At 46.0% G+C, this 15,942-nt stretch overlaps 1 long non-coding RNA gene and 2 pseudogenes across 1 annotated transcript; 2 read left to right on the forward strand and 1 right to left on the reverse strand.

Annotated features, from left to right (window-relative positions):
- LOC131834701 (HLA class I histocompatibility antigen, alpha chain G-like) overlaps nt 1-15,942 on the forward strand; it is a 172,450-nt pseudogene that overhangs the window by 18,832 nt on the left and 137,676 nt on the right.
- On the reverse strand, nt 7,039-10,764 carry LOC131834383 (DLA class I histocompatibility antigen, A9/A9 alpha chain-like; annotated as a pseudogene).
- Nucleotides 10,778-15,364, forward strand: LOC131834395 (uncharacterized). The gene is made up of 2 exons (XR_009354839.1): nt 10,778-14,654; nt 14,851-15,364. It is a non-coding gene; the product is annotated as an uncharacterized LOC131834395 (long non-coding RNA).

Consider the following 15,942-nt stretch of genomic DNA (forward strand, 5'->3'; position numbering starts at 1 on the left):
GCTCTAATCTTTATTTTTTCCTTCCTTTTGCCTGCTTTTGGTTTAGTTTGCTCCTCTTCATCCTTTGACTTAATGTGAAAGTTCAGGTAACATGTTTCTTTTTCATACAGACAGTTCCAACTATATATTTGCCTCTCAGCACTGCTTTAGTCAGATCCCCTCAGGGTTGGTATGCTCTGTCTTCATTTCTGTTAATTTCAAAGTATTTTCTGATTTCCATTTTGACATCTTTGACCCTTTGATTATGTAGAAGTGTGTTAATTCTGCATATTGTGGGTTTCCCAAATTCATTCCAATTATTTATTTCTGGTGTCATGCCACTGTGATATTTGCATTATTTTTACCCCTTTAAATTCATTGGGTTTTTTTATGGCCTAGCATATGGCTTATCGTCTAGAAAGCTCCATGTGCATTTGAAATGAATGTATATTCTGTTCATGGCTGGAATGTTCTATACATGTCAGACTTACACTGTTGTTTTATAGTATGGCTCAAGTCTTCTTTACCTTGATTGATCTCTGCATAGTTGTCCTATCCATTATTGAAAGTGATATATTGAAGTGTAAGTATTATTGTCATATTGTCTGTTTCTCAGGTTCTGTCAGTTTTGCTACAAGCAGTTGGGTGTTGAGTTATCAGGGGAATGTATGTTTAGAGTTGTTTCATCATCTGATGACCTCACCATTTTATCATTACAAAATGATCATGTTTATCTTACTAGCATTTTTATTTTTTATTTTTTTAAAAAAGATTTTATTTATTTCTTAGCCAGAGAGAGACTCAGTGAGAGAGGGAACACAAGCAGGGGGAGGGGAGAGGGAGAAGCAGGCTTCCCGCTGAGCAGGGAGCCTATGCAGGGGCTCAGTGAACCATGACTTAAGCCAAAGGCAGACTCTTAACAACTGAGTCACTCAGGCGCCCCCTTACTATAAATCCTTTTTGGTTAATGAGTGTATCCACTCCAGCTTTCTTATGGTTGTTTGCCTGAGATAACTTTTTCCATCCCTTTGAGTTTAATCTGTTTGTAACTGAGATCAAGTGCGTCTACTGTAGACTGCATAGGTGGATCTTTTTGTGTGTTCAGGCTAACAATTTGCGCTTTGATTGACTTATTTAAGCCACTTACTTGCAATGTTAATATTGAACTATTGATTTATGTTGCTGTCTTGCTTTTTGCTTTTTGTTTTCCTTGCCTTCCTCATTTCTCTCTCTCTCTCTCTCTCTTTTTTTTTTTTTTAAAGATTTTCTTTCTTTAAGAGAGATGAGAAAGAGAGGGAGTGCAGAAGCAGGGGAGCAGCAGAGTGATGGGGGAAAGGCAACAAGGCTCCCCGCTGGACAGGGGGCCAGATGCTGGGCTTGACCCAGGACCTTGGCGTCATGACCTGAGCAGAAGTCTGAAACTTAACCAGCTGAGCCACCCAGGTGCCCCTCCACTTATTCTTCTTTTACTGATAAATTCTTATTCAGTGAGTAAACTGTAATATTTTCATTATTTAATCATTTGCCACTTTATTTTGTAGTTATTTTCTTAAGAGGTGCTTTTGCCGTGTTTTCTACATTTTAAATTTTGTAATTTTTTTCTTTGTATCATATCCATAATATATATCAAATAATGTATCTTTATATATTTATAGCATATCCTGGTCCTGTTATATTGTGTCTTATAGTTCCAATATTGACGTTTCATGAACTTTTACTGCTATTTTTTCTAAAGTTACTTAATCACAGTTTTTTTTTCCATTTTAAGTTTACATTTCTTTCTATGAGTTGCTCTTTTGCCTCTGTGCAATTTTCTGTATAAGTTTTTTGACACGTAGGTTAAATAGAGATTTCTCTAGAGAAATTTGTTTCTTCAAATATTGGGGGCATCACCAATCCAGGACAATTATAAACTAAGCTAATGATGTGAAGTTATTTTGGCCCAATGGCCAATGGTAAAGCAAATTTGGACTAGAAATCACAGACGGTTGCCGGGGGGAGGGGGTTGGGGAGAAGGGGGTGGGATTATGGACATTGGGGAGGGTATGTGATTTGGTGAGTGCTGTGAAGTGTGTAAACCTGGTGATTCACAGACCTGGGGATAAAAATATATGTATATAAAAAATATATGTTTATAAAAAATAAAAAATAAAAAAAAAAAAAAAAAAAAAAAAAAAAAGAAATCACAGACGGCCTAGTCCATGTCTGCAAATTTTTGAAATAGCTGTTTCTTTACTTTTTCCTGACTTAAAGGCAAATTTCCTTAGAATGTTCTTGCACAGAACAGATTTGATTTGTGTCACCCTGTTCTGAGGACATGAATCTTAGGTTCCCAGATTTTCAGGGAGGGGATGTTTCTCTTGCTGCTCACTTGAAGAAGCTCTGGGCATTGTCTCCTCTCTATGAAGCTCATGAGCCTGAGAAGCCAAGCTAAGAGTTTCTAGATTTGAAAAATACTCTATGGGTCAGAACAACTATTCTCTGGGGCTTATGGCCCATATTTAAATTTTGGGCTAACTGATTTTTCTCTTGATTGTTTTGCACTTTTGGGTGATTTTATGTTTTTTTCTATATTTTCATTTTTGGGAGAAGAGGCAGCCTTATTATTTTTTTAAATTTTATTTAAATTCAATTAGCCTACAGAGTACATCATTAGTTTCATATGTAGAGTTCAGTAATTCATCAGTTGCATATAACACCAGAGCTCATCACCTCATGTGGAGAGGGGGCAGCCTTAAACCTTAGTCTACTGTGTAGATGGAAATGGAATCCTCAGTAAGTATTTTTCATTTCTGCTCTTTTTTAGGTACCTGAGTTGGTGCTAGAGTGTAAGTCACCTAAACGAGGGCTGATCTGTGTCTCCTGTGAGCCAGCCCTGGTCTGGAAAGTGTTACTCAGGCTACAGAAAGTACATACAGAAGTTGGAGGTGAGTATAAGCCAGAAAGCTCTACCTTCTCCTGTCTGAGACTGGTTATTTCTGAGCAACAGTGAGCATGAATATCACATCATTGGATCTCCTGAAACACTGTGATTATAGCTGTTCATAGACCAGAGATGAAGTAGGGAAGTGTCTAAAATGGAGTGGTTTTTCAGAACTTTGTGAAGGCCACATAAAATCTACTAATATTATAGATACCTAGAAATATGTGATTGTCTGAAGAAACATCAAATGTCTGCATGTATGTGAGAATCATCTGAAGTGACACAGATCTGGGTTTTTAATCCCAGGGAGAGAGAAAGGCTGGAAGATGATGTGTTGAATTATCACTTCGTTGCCCAGCAATGCTACTCCACTCACCTGTGAGTAGGGACTGGAGTGGACAAACCTGGGCCCATAACAACCATCAAGGGAATAAGTTGAAAGAAGCCACTTATGAGTCACTCCTCCTCCAAGCAGACTTGAGTGCCTACAGTGTGCAGATCAAGTTCTAGACTCAGATCATGGCTCCGAATGTGGAAATTTGTCATTCTTTTCCATTCCTGAACCCCAATGTCCATTCTCAGAACTTTTACCTCTTTTGCCATGTGCAGGAATGCCACACGTCGACAGTCTTGTTGGGAGCACAGACACCTCCATCCACAGAGAGGAGAGCCCACTTTGCCAAACAGTCCAGCAGTTGGACATGACATGAAGCTTCAACAGTCACCTGGCCACCTGCCAGACTCGGACTCTGGACATGTGACAGGCACACTGGGACAGTGTCTGTGCATTAGGCACAGGGAGTCTGAGCAATGTCACAGTCATGTCATGAAACTGTCAGGGGACAGCAGTGATAGCAGTCCCAGCTGCAGGGTCCAGTGGCCTCCCTCAGGGGAGTCAGTGGCATTGGTACCCAGACAGAGGCTGTCTAGGGTCCAGTGTGAATTCTGCTCCCAGCTGTGTAGTCTCAAGCCTGTATTGTGGCTTTCCTGGAAATAAAACAAAGTCCCATATATTATCTCTCTTCCCTAAGTCTCTCTGTAACTATATGTATGTATCACAAACTCATTGGGCGAGTTTCAGATACAACCTGCTGATTGATACATTTCTGTATTGTACAGTGATTACAACCATAACAATAGCTAACATGTGCATCATGTCACATAGTTACAGTTTCCTTTTGTGTGATGCAGACATTTAAGATCTACACTCTCCTTAACTCAGACATTTTATGTTGAGATGAAAACTTCCTCAGTCTGCCACCTGACTGTGCCCCACAGGAGAGAAAAAAATGCATCTCCCAGCATGTCTTGCATTTTTCTTCCTACACAAAGACATCTGAAGATATTATTTATTTATTTGAGACAGAAAGAGGGTGAGAGAGGCAGGGAGGGGTAGAAGGAGATGGAAGACATTTCAGCCAGACTCTGTACTGGGTGTAGCTCCCAACGTGGGCTAGTTCTCATGACCCTGAGATCATGACCTGAGCTGAAACCAAGAGTGGGACACACAGATGCCTCGCAAAAACCCTTTAAATGTGTCTGTAAAACCCCTTCCCACAATGAGGGCTCTTCATTGATGACTTCAGTGTTTCTCTATCTGGTGGAGTCACAGGATTGCCTGTAGCTTTGTTACCAAATACTCAGGCCTCTCCATAGACCCACCAGCTTAAAATATTGCACGTGGGCTCAGGAATCATTGGCGTGATAAGCGCTGCAGGAGAGGTGGATGCACAGCCATGTGGGAGTCCTGCTTCATGTGCTCGCTACTCCGTGTGCGATCTGAAGACCAGCAGCAACAGCAGCACCAACCTTGTTATCAACCCAGCATCTCACATTCTACCCCAGACTGTCTAGATCTTCAGAGTCCACGAAATTCCTGTGCACACTGAGGGCTGGGCCTCCCTGGTCTCTGTACCTTCTACATACAGAACCAGACTCTGCAGTGCGCTCTGCGTGTGCGCTCTGATCAGCCTGCTTAGCCCTGAGGAGTCCAGGGTTTGGTCCTGTTCCCTTCTCTTTTATGGTTCTCACCCCCTGGTGACCTCATCTCTGCTGAAGGCTCTAATCACCATGTATATGCTGTCACCTTCCAAAGCTATTTCTCCAACCCAGATATTTCTCCTGCCCTGCGCTCTGTATGCAACTGCTAACCTCACTGCATTTCTAGTGGACGTCTCAGATTCCACATGCCTAACCTGGATGCCTGTGATTCTGCTTCCCCCAGTGTCCTGCTTCCAGAATCTTCTCCATATCCAAGAAAAGCCCTGCACAATTCTACCTGCAGTCTGAAATACTGGATGCCCTCCTTGATTCCTCCACTCACCCCCGAGAATGAATCCATTAGGAAATGCTGTGAAGTCCATCTTTGAATATCCAGCACCCAACCACTTCCTGTATCTTCCCTCCTCACACCCCAGACGTACAGCCCACATCCCCCTCCTGGAACACTGCACTGGTTTCCTATAGTTTCCCCACTGGTGGCTCGCCCTGCTCCTCTTGGTTCTCATAGCAGCAAACAGGTGCTGCTTAAAAAGTCAAACCCATTGATCTGTTCATTCTTGTAACTCTACTCCTCACTCAGAGAAAAGTAATACCCTCAGATCTCCATGGTGAGGTCACCTTCTCAGTGAGGCTCCCCTGATCCCTGGAGTAAAGGAGTCATTGCCCCGTCTCAGGCCGGGATCTCCTTCCTCACAGCTCCTGCCAACTTCCAACTTAAACACTTCCCTTATTACTGCACTTACACAATACACAGTTCACCTCTGAATGACACTGATTTGCACGGTGCATGTGCACCCATGTGTGGACTTTTTATAGTAGGTACTGTCCATGCATTTCCTCATCTTTGTGATTTCTGACTAATTTTTGCAGCTCCATTCATTGTTAGAAGACTGTTTTCTACATGTAACATAAACATGTGTTAAGTGACTCTTCATGTTATCAGTGAGGCTTCTAGCAACAGTAGGCTATGAGCTCTTATGTTTTGAGGGAGTGAAAAGTTATACTTGGATTTCTGACTGCACGAGGGGGTCAGTGCCCCATCCCCACATTGTCGGAGGGTCAAGTGTAGTCTGCCCCTTCCACTAGAAATACTCTCCACAAGAGCAGCACATTTTCCCTCTTAGTCTCACTGAGATGCCCATATGAAAACACAGCATGTCCTGTATAAGGCACATGACAGTTATCAGTTGAATGAATGCGCAGCTAGAGGACTCCCTCTTCTAGATGAGTCTCTGGCACAGGCAGTTCCCACCCCACATACACCCACCTCACCATCTGTGCTGCCTCTCTCCCCTCACAGGGCTCCCCTCCCCTCCCTTTCTCTGCTCAGCCCCTTCCCCCACACCATCTCTCCTGCACAGCACAGCACACAGATCTCTCTCTCCTGAAACACTGTACTCAGGCTTTTTGGCTCCTTTTCTCCAACCACAAAGAGATCTACATTAGACTCTGCTTTATAGATCCATGAACATGGATCCAAGCCAGCATTAGGATCATTGAACTAAAGGTAGGGGAGAGAGGGCAGAGCAGCTGGAGAGAAAAACTGATGTTTATTAAGGCTGAGATACTTTCAGATTCTTCCTCTATCTCCAGAATCCTAAGAATGATCTAGAAAACAGGTCTAGAGTGAGGGGAAGAGATGGGTGAATCTGAAAGTTCATCTCTCTGTACCACAGAGACTCCTGTGTGGTAGGGACAACCTAGGTCTATGGGAGCACAGCCCAAAGGACACCTGCTGCTATAACTGACAGGGTCACCCACGGAAAATGGTACGAGAACTGGTACACAAGAGCAAGAGCTGGCCTGACGCTCTAGAGAAACAATGAAAAAAAACCCACCCCAGAAAGGAGGCTATGACCCAACCCAGGCCCGAGGTGAGGCTGACCCAGTCACAGGAAGCTCTTGCTGCACAAGGTTCTGGTACCAGGTGATATCCAAGTCCCTGTGATCACAGCTCCTAGTGATACAAGCTTCCATACAAGGGCCAAGGACACAAAGCAGAGAGATGACCCAGCTGAGGTGTGAGCATGTCATTCCTGTGATGCACTGATCACACACTGGGCACAGGCCACATCCCCGCTCATCTCCTCACACCCTCTGCACCTACCCACAACAGACTTAGCACAGTAAACACACAGATTCTGGAAGGTTCTCAGCACTTCCATTTATTTGCTGTCTTAATTTAACAAATCTCCTCTTTTATTACCTCATAAACCCCATATGGAAGAATTAGGAAACAACTCATGTCTGGATTCTCATTTTTTCTTTTTCGTTTTTTTAAAAGATTTTATTTATCTGACAGAGATCACAAGTAGGCAGAGAGTCTGGAAGAGAGAGAGAGAGGAAGCAGGCTCCCTGCTGAGCAGAGAGCCCGATGCAGGGCTTGATCCCAGAACCGTGGGATCATGACCTGAGCCGAAAGCAGAGGCTTTACCCCACTGAGCCACTCAGGTGCCCCTGGATTCTCATTTTCAATACAGAAGTAAGTCATTTGTACTCAGCCCAACATGAAATAAATATAGAGATGGAGATGGTTCAGCCCTGCATCTGCTGGAACAAAAAAGCACATCAGAAAGGAGAATAAAAAATCAGAATAGGGAGGGGTCTGGTGGCAAATCTCCTTATGTCCTCACATATGCTCAAAGGAACACAGACACATTCTGACACCTTCTGCACAAAGAGAAGTCAGGGGTTGCTGATGTCACCAAGTGGGGGTGTGAAGAAATCTTCCATCTCTTAGTCCACACAAGGCAGCTGGTCTCACACTGTAAAAAAAAAAAAATAACGTACAAATTGAGGTCAGTCCCATAAGTGGGGACATCTCAGCAGCCCCCCTCATGCGCAAAGTGTCCCTAGTGCCCCAACCCTTCCCCACATCAGGGGCTCCAGGGTCTCACCTTTAGCAGCTGTGAGAGACACATCAGAGCCCTGGGCACTGTCATCACCTAGGGGAGAACAAACAGGACGTGGTCAGAACCCACAGGAGAGGAGATTAAAGGAGGAGCTATGGGGTGTGTGAGCTCCCCATGGGGTCCTGTCTACACTATCCCAGGGTCTCAGGGATCACCCCTCCATACATACGTGCAGCATGAGAGTAGCCCGGTCCTTTTTCTCCTGTGGGGAAAAAATATCATGTCAGAGGCCTGGGACATGGCTGGGCCATGAGATCCTAGAGGAAGCTCCCAGTCCTGGTTCTAAATGAACTTCCAGAATCACAACTGAACACCCAGGACATAATAGAAAACATGAAAAATGAGGTGAGAAGTCACTGGGTCACCTGACTTGCTGGAGCTCTGTACTCAGCAGGGACTTCTCTCTCTGTCCTGTGAATGCTGGGCATGAGGTCCCCATCACCAGAATTAACATAAAAATGTATCCTTCATTTTCACAAGTGTTTGCTACAGAGTGAGTGTTCGTGATCAGCTCCAGAATAGGCAAGTCCATTTGTGAGGATGGTACTTCCCAGTAGCAAGGCAGGACAGTCTGCTACTGAGGAAATCCCCCAGCAGGACAAGAAACCTGAGATCCCTGCACTCCCCCTGGGCTCCCCCTCCCCCGCTCCATTCTTTACCTGAGCACTTCTTCCTCCATATCACTGCAGCTCCAATGACTGCAGTGACCACCAGGAGACCCAGAACAGCACTGATCCACATGCTGGAGATGGTGTGAGGAGGTGGCTCTGGAAATGGAGAGAAGGTGAGGGGTCCAGAGCTCTGGTAAGTGTCCTGGCCCTGCTGAAGTTCTCCAGAAGGCCTTCTGCTTTCCCTGAGAAGAGGCTCTACCCCAAACCCTCCTTACCCCATCTCAAGGTGACAGGCTTGGGCAACCCCTCATGCTGCACATGGCATGTGTATGTCTGCTCCTCTCCAGAAGGCACCACCACAGCCGCCCACTTCTGGAAGTTTCCATCTCCTGCAGGCCTGGTCTCCACAAGCTCTGTGTCCTGGGTCAGGTCTTCTCCATCTCGCTGCCAGGTCAGGGTGATTTCCGCAGGGTAGAAGTCCAAGGCCCAGCACCTCAGGGTGACATCACGGTCAGAGATGGGGTGGTGGGTCACCTGTGTGTTGGGGGGTTCTGAGGAAGAGAATCAGAAAATCCACACTTGGGTTTATCTTTATAGGCCACTGAAACAGCATTCATGTGACCATCTGGAGATGGACTGGGTATTGGTCCGGATAGAAGAAGCACAAAACCCAGTCACCAGCCCAGCCCTTGGGATCATCTAATCCTGGAAAGTTCTAGACTCCGGGAGGGAGTTTAGGATAGGAGGCTGTAGGTTTAAGGGGGAGAGCACACTAATGGTCCTGACTGAGGCAGGGGTTGGGCTAAGGGGTGTGTGTGTGTGTGTGTGAATGACTCAAAACACCGAGTTAGACCTCCAAAGATGTTCATATTGAAGAAAAAGGCCTTGGGAGATTAAGCCATGGTTTCCAGGGTGGCTGCCAGGGTCACAGGGAACTGCTGATGGGTTATTGCGGGGATGGTCCCCACGTGCCTCCTGGGAGAGGCTGGATTCCTCCACTGTCCTTTAGAGAAAAGCGGCCCTCTGGCTGAGTCACTCTCTAGTAGGAACCTGAACACCCAGGCGGACCTCCCTCTCCCCACCCGTGGGAGGGCGGTGTTTCGACACTGAGTCCATTTTCCTTTCCTGAGAAGCCAGCCCCAGGGGAGGGGCGATCAGGGAGGCCCCGGGACCCCTGGTACCTGCTCGCTGCAGCGTCTCCTTCCCGTTCTCCAGGTACCTGCGGAGCCACTCCACGCGCGTGACCTCCAGGTAGTTCCTGTAGCGCTCTGCCTCACCGGCCACCTCCCACTTGCGTCTGGACATCTGCGCCGCCGCGTCCGCCGCGGTCCAGGAGCGCAGGTCCTCGTTCAGGGCGATGTAATCCGCGCCGTCGTAGGCCAACTGACTGTACCCGCGGAGGAGGCGCCCGTCGGGCCCCACGTCACAGCCTTACATGCCTTGGAAGGTGTGAGACCCTGGCCCCGCCCCGACAGGCAAGCGGTTAAGTCCAAACAGAAAGTAAAACCGCCTAAAAGTTCCCGCGGGTTCTTCTGGCTTAAGGATGCGGGGCGGCAGAGGGGCAGCGGGAGGGTCCGTCAGAGTCGGGTGACACTGAGACCCAGATATCGGAGAATGAGGGTGGTGACCTGGACCCGGCCCTGTCGCTCACCGGCCTCGCTCTGGTTGTAGTAGCCAAGCGCGGTCTGCAGGTTCACTCGGAAAGTCTGTGCGTTGGCCTTGATGATCCGCGTCTGCCGGTCCCAATACTCTGGGCCCTCCTGCTCCACCCACGGCGCCCGCGGCTCCATCCTCCGACTGGCAGAGTCGCTGTCGAACCGCACGAACTGCGTGTCGTCCACGTAGCGGACGGCGATGAAGCGGGGCTCCCCGCGGCCGGGCTGGGACACCGCAGTGTAGAAATACCTCAGGGAGTGGGAGCCTGCGGGCGCGGAGGGGCTGAGACCCCGCCCGACCCTCCTCCCGGCGCGGGGACCGGGGCCCAGGTGGAGGCGGCCGGGAGGACAGGGGGAGGGGGCACCGAGAGGGGGAGAGCAGGGCGCAGGCGGGGAGGGACGGGGGAGCACAGGCCGGGACGGGGATGGGGGCGGCGGAGAGGCGCCTTCCCCGGGGTACGCGTCCCCGCCGGGTGGTCCCCTCGCTCCCGCCCCGCAGAGGCCCTTTCCTCCCGCCCCGCACTCACCCGCCCAGGTCTCGGTCACGGCCAGCGCCCCCCACAGCGGCAGGAGGAGGGTTCGGGGCATCACAACTTCCATCTTCAGAGTCTGAGGAGACGGTGAGTCTCAGCTGGGCTCGGAGGCGGGTGAGGAGACTTTATAACCCGAAATCGCGGCCGCTGATTGGCTTCGCCAGAAATCCCGCACCTAATGGGAGCGCCAGCTGGGGCTGTGTCATGAGTATCCAGGCAGGAGGAGGTGACACAGGTTGGGAGAGAGACAAGTGAAACCCAGAGAGATGGGGATTCCCCAACACTGGGCTTCCCCACCCCAGACACCGCCCTGGGGCCTGAGAGGCGACCCAGGGACCTGGGACCTTGCCCGACCCCTCACCTACTGCACAGAGCGCTCTTTGTCGCACTGTCCCCCTGAGCAGAAGCCCAGGAGCTGCGTGAGTCAGTGATTCTCAAACATTCTGTTTACAGGGTATCTACACAGTCTCATAGCTGATTGAGGATCCCAAGGATCATTTTGTGTCTGTGGGTTATCTCTATCAGTACTTACCGTAGTAGGAATAAAACAGGTTTAAAAATTCATTGATTCATTTAGAATCATATTAATAATCCATCGCATGAAAGCAGAAATACTGCTTTTATGCAAAATAACTACTTCTACAAATAAAAACCATAGCGAGAAAAGTGATGTTCTTGCATTTTACATCTTTTCAAGTCCCTTTCTTGCTGTCTCCTTAGAAGACCCCTGGCTGTTCAGATTTGCTTCTGCCTTTATTGTGTTGTTTTGGTTGAAGTGTAGGAAAATATTTACAACCTTACACAAATATGGGAGACTAGTATGTTCCATAACCTTCTCAGATCATTATGGCTATTCATCTTAGGTACTATATCCAAATGACACAAGTTGTACTTTCTCTAAGCTCTTTGTAAAGTGGAACTTGTAAGAGTATCATTGACTCTGTCCTCTGATGCATTAAAATCCACAGGCCCATCTTGTACCCAGAATGGACCTTGTACTAATGCATGATTTTTTAAAAAGTAATGTGTTTTTTAACTAAGTTATGTATGTGTTCCAGTGTTGATGAGGTTAAAACTGAATTATCAAAAGTCATATTTGTTTTAATATTACCACAGATCCCAATATATCAGTAGTGGGAAGCTGTCAAGTTTATTGGTACATCACAAGGTTCCCAAGATTCTGATTTTTCTCTTGAGCGCTTACATTTGATCAAGGCAACAAGTACTCTCAGCTGTCGTATATGAGTTGATTTTCATGAAAGGTTAACTTCATGTTCATTTACCAGACGCTGTAGGTCAGTTGTCCTAGTCTAAATAATCCAAGTTCTGTGTCGTTCATTACTTTGGGTAAAAATGGCGTTCTGTAAAAAAAAAAAAAAAAAAAGAGAGAGAGAGAGAGAGAGAAAGAGGCAGTTAATTTTTACACAAATTATTTTCTTTGGGGTTTATGTACGTAGAAGTGCTGTACATCCCATGCTATCTTATATGACATGTTTAAATGTAGATTTGAGAATAATTACTAAAGATGATAATTTCTAGTGCACTAATCAGCGTGTTTGAATGTGATACTAGTTTTTTGTCCTACTTTTGTTTTTGAGGTATTTTATTTGCATGTAGGTATTATCTCCCTAGAAAAAGAATCTCAGGATTTCCCTCATGTGAGTCTTTGTCTTGCTTCTTCATTGTCCATGATGCCAGCTGAGGTTGTCAGGACAATGAAACCAAACTGGAGGGATGGGGACATATTCTTTGCTATTTTGGTAGATCTTTGAGTTATACATCAAATCTACACTGCTCACTTCCCTCAGGTTTAACCTGCCCATAAGGTTCACAGCAGTATTCCCAGCTCTGTAATCAGCAGTGATTTCAAATTCCCAATATAACCTTTGTCATTACAGTTAGAAATAGGATGATGACTTTGGAGCATGGCCTAAGAAGACCTGCCTTTGCCTCTCTTCTAGGCATTAATACTCTTAAGAGCATCTGCTGGGACACTCATGGGACCATTATGGTGGCTTGGGAAAATGGCAGAAAGAGTGTTTTTTTTTTTTTTTTTTAATGGAAGTGGTGAAGAATAACAATTGCCCTGTGGACCCATCACCTCCATTCTTGCTAAGTTTTACCTCAGTGCGAGTGTCAACGATGTGAAAAGGCAAATAATGTCTAAGTGATGTTATGAAAATAGTGTTAACTTCATGGATGCTGTGCAAGGGCCTCTGTGACTTCAGGTGTTCCCCAGACCACACTTTGAGAACGGCTGCTCTGAAAACCCTGAGTCTCCCACTGGTCCAGGCTCTGGCCTCCTCTTCACTCAGCAGAATCCCTTTCCCTGAGCTGCACTTCCTGCCTCTGAAAACTCAGCTCTGACTCTAGCCCCTGAGTGCATCTAGAAGAGATCTCATCTCCTGGAAATGTGATGGCAGAGAGGGTCCCCAGTCTGGGAAGGGAGGTGGAGGGACAGGGATTTCCCTTTTGTAACTTGGGGCAGTTTGCCCCTGAAGGCACCAGACCCAGGCATAACCAACTTTGATTTTGTGACCCGCCAGCTGCATATGTATTCACATCCCAGACAGAAATCTGATGTTGTCTGTAAGAGAAATCATGTTGGTCTTCTCCGTTTACATGTGTCTCATGCCTCTGATTCGAGACCCACAAAGCACGAAGCACAGCACCTTCCAATGCAACAGTCTATGTGGAAGGAATTGTTCTGTATCTGCGCTGTCCAGTATGGTGGCCACGAGATGCATGTGGCTCTTGATATGCAGGTGACACTTGAAATGGGGCTGGTGTGCTGAGCAGTTGCATTTAAAAAAAAAAGATTTTATTTATTTATTTGACAGAGAGAGATCACAAATAAGCAGAGAGGCAGGCAGAGAGAGAGAGAGAGAGGGGAGGAAGCAGGCTCCCCACTGAGCAGAGAACCCGATGTGGGGCTCGATCCCAGGACCCTGAGATCATGACCTGAGCCGAAGGCAGAGGCTTTAACCCACTGAGCCACCCAGGCGCCCCAGCAGTTGCATTTTTAATTGTTTTGAACGAATATAAATTTAAATAGCCACAGGTGGCTCATAGCTACTATTCAGACAGTACCTATTCTAGAACACTCTTAGTTGTCAGGATCCTCCTCAAAGAGGATACTGTGTGACTCATAAGTATACACATATTAAATTTATCTTCAAATTGAAGACATGGATTATCTGTGTGGGTCTGAAACATATCATATGCTTAAAATACAGCACCTAAGTGTAATTACCATGCATTGTAACAGCTGGTGTACAGACATGAACCAAAACATGATGTATCACATCTAGGTCATTATATGTTCAAAAATGCCCATCCCTGGAGCTCTTTGTTGCCTCTATTACTTGGGTGTTTTGGGTCTTGTCTGTGTTCATCTGATAAATAGAAGCAGACACATAAGTCTTCACCAAGCCCGGGTGAGAGATTGAACACACATGTATCAGATACCTCATAGGCTCTGTACGTGCTTGTAAACATCATAAAGCAGAAGATGGACATCTTAGATTCCATTACGTTATTATCTTTTACCTCTGTCTCCTCCCCATACTTTTGCTCAAATTCAAACAATTCTGTGTTTCCCTTCACCCTTAAAGCCCTGTGCTCTTCATTTCTACTGAGATAGAAATATACATGAAATGCTTACAATTTTGAGATGAAGAAATTCTCTAAGCACGGCCCAGTGATGAAAACCCATCAAGAAAAACTTGAAATATCTGCATGTCAACCACATACTCACCAAGATACAAACACATGTCATGATCAAACTAAAAGACACAAACACAATCTTGACAGTCAGAAGGGTAACATTCATTATTGTTCTTCAACCAAGACCACCAGGAGCTCCTGCAGGCCCTCAAGTTGGATCTATTACCTTTTGCAGTGAGAGAGAACGTGCCCCTTTGGGGGCCATGGGGCATCTTAATATGAAGGTGTTGGATCCTAAGGGACATGGCTTTGGATGGGAGTTTTGGAGAGGACCCATGCAAGTTGGGGCTCACTCCTGACTGCATGTTGTCAAGGTATGTAGGCAATCCCATGGTTGAGCATCTCAGTGAGTCTGCTTCCAGCAGGCCAGACCAGAGCGAGGAGAGAGCAGTCATGGTGGAGAAGCAGCGATTGCTCACATTGGCTGACACAGGGAGATGTGTGTTATTCTGTGGGTTGTACAGTGCCTTGTTTTGTCTGTAATGACACAGAGTGATGTTGTGGTTTCAGAGTGTCCTTGTCTGATGCTGATGTTCCATGAGGTGACTGACTTATGTCCTACAGGAGAAGAATATGGCCAAGGGGTAGACATTAGACATCTTCTGACCACACTGAGCCCGACTGTCAGTGTCAGACCAGCTCCCGATGTTGAGGGCTACTGGCTCTTCTCTGTTAAATTCCATATTTTAAAATAGCTACAATTGATTCAAAACATAATTATAGAATCGGTATTTCTCTTTTCCTTGGGTAAATACCAAAGAGTGGAATTGTTGGGTTATATGGCGAATCACTATGTTGTACACCTGAAATGAGCATAACGTTGTTTGTCAAATGCCATCAAAGAATGAAAAAAGAAAAAGAAAGAAAAGAATAAAAATGTTAGAAAACAATCTGGGAAGTTGGAAATGAAACACCAAACCAATGTATTTGTAATAAGAAAACATAAACAAATATGAGAATGTGGAATAAGTAATAGGAATAAAGCTATAAAATAAATTTATGTACTTGGCAAAGATGAAAGTAAGGAATGAGAGTGTTCATCAGAGGGTCAGGAAAACACTGTCGTAAAGGTTGATGGAAGTGATCACTGGGACACAATTTTCAATGGGTGCTTTAGAAAAATGTTTCCACAGACATGTGCTTATATTGTGAAACACATTTTCTTTGAGGAGTTTATTCTAAAGAGATAATCACACAGTTCACAAGGATGTGCATTCACTTATGTTTTATGAAAACAAAGAACAGAAGTTATATAATTGCTATAATCAATATGATGAAGGTGAGTACAAATAGTGGAACATAAGCATGTGTCAAGGATTAACCAAGTGACTTACACAGAGGGTCGAACTTAATCATGAAAGCCAACTGAGGAGGCAACCATAGGGCATCCGTTTGTTCAGACAGGGAAAGGGAGACTGGGAGAGAAGGATGTGGTGGAGCCAGTGTTCAGCCCAAAGGGTTTGCTCCCAGAGACCTTGTTGACTTGTGATCCTGTCTATCAGGGGGTTGTCTGTGCATCGTGAGCTGTCATGATGTTCCAGAATGTTCTGTGTGGGAGGCTGCGAGGATCAGAGCCTAGGAGGACATTAAGAAGCAATGTGA

Source organism: Mustela lutreola, chromosome 6, assembly GCF_030435805.1.
Source record: "Mustela lutreola isolate mMusLut2 chromosome 6, mMusLut2.pri, whole genome shotgun sequence".
In the NCBI taxonomy this organism is placed as follows: domain Eukaryota; kingdom Metazoa; phylum Chordata; class Mammalia; order Carnivora; family Mustelidae; genus Mustela; species Mustela lutreola.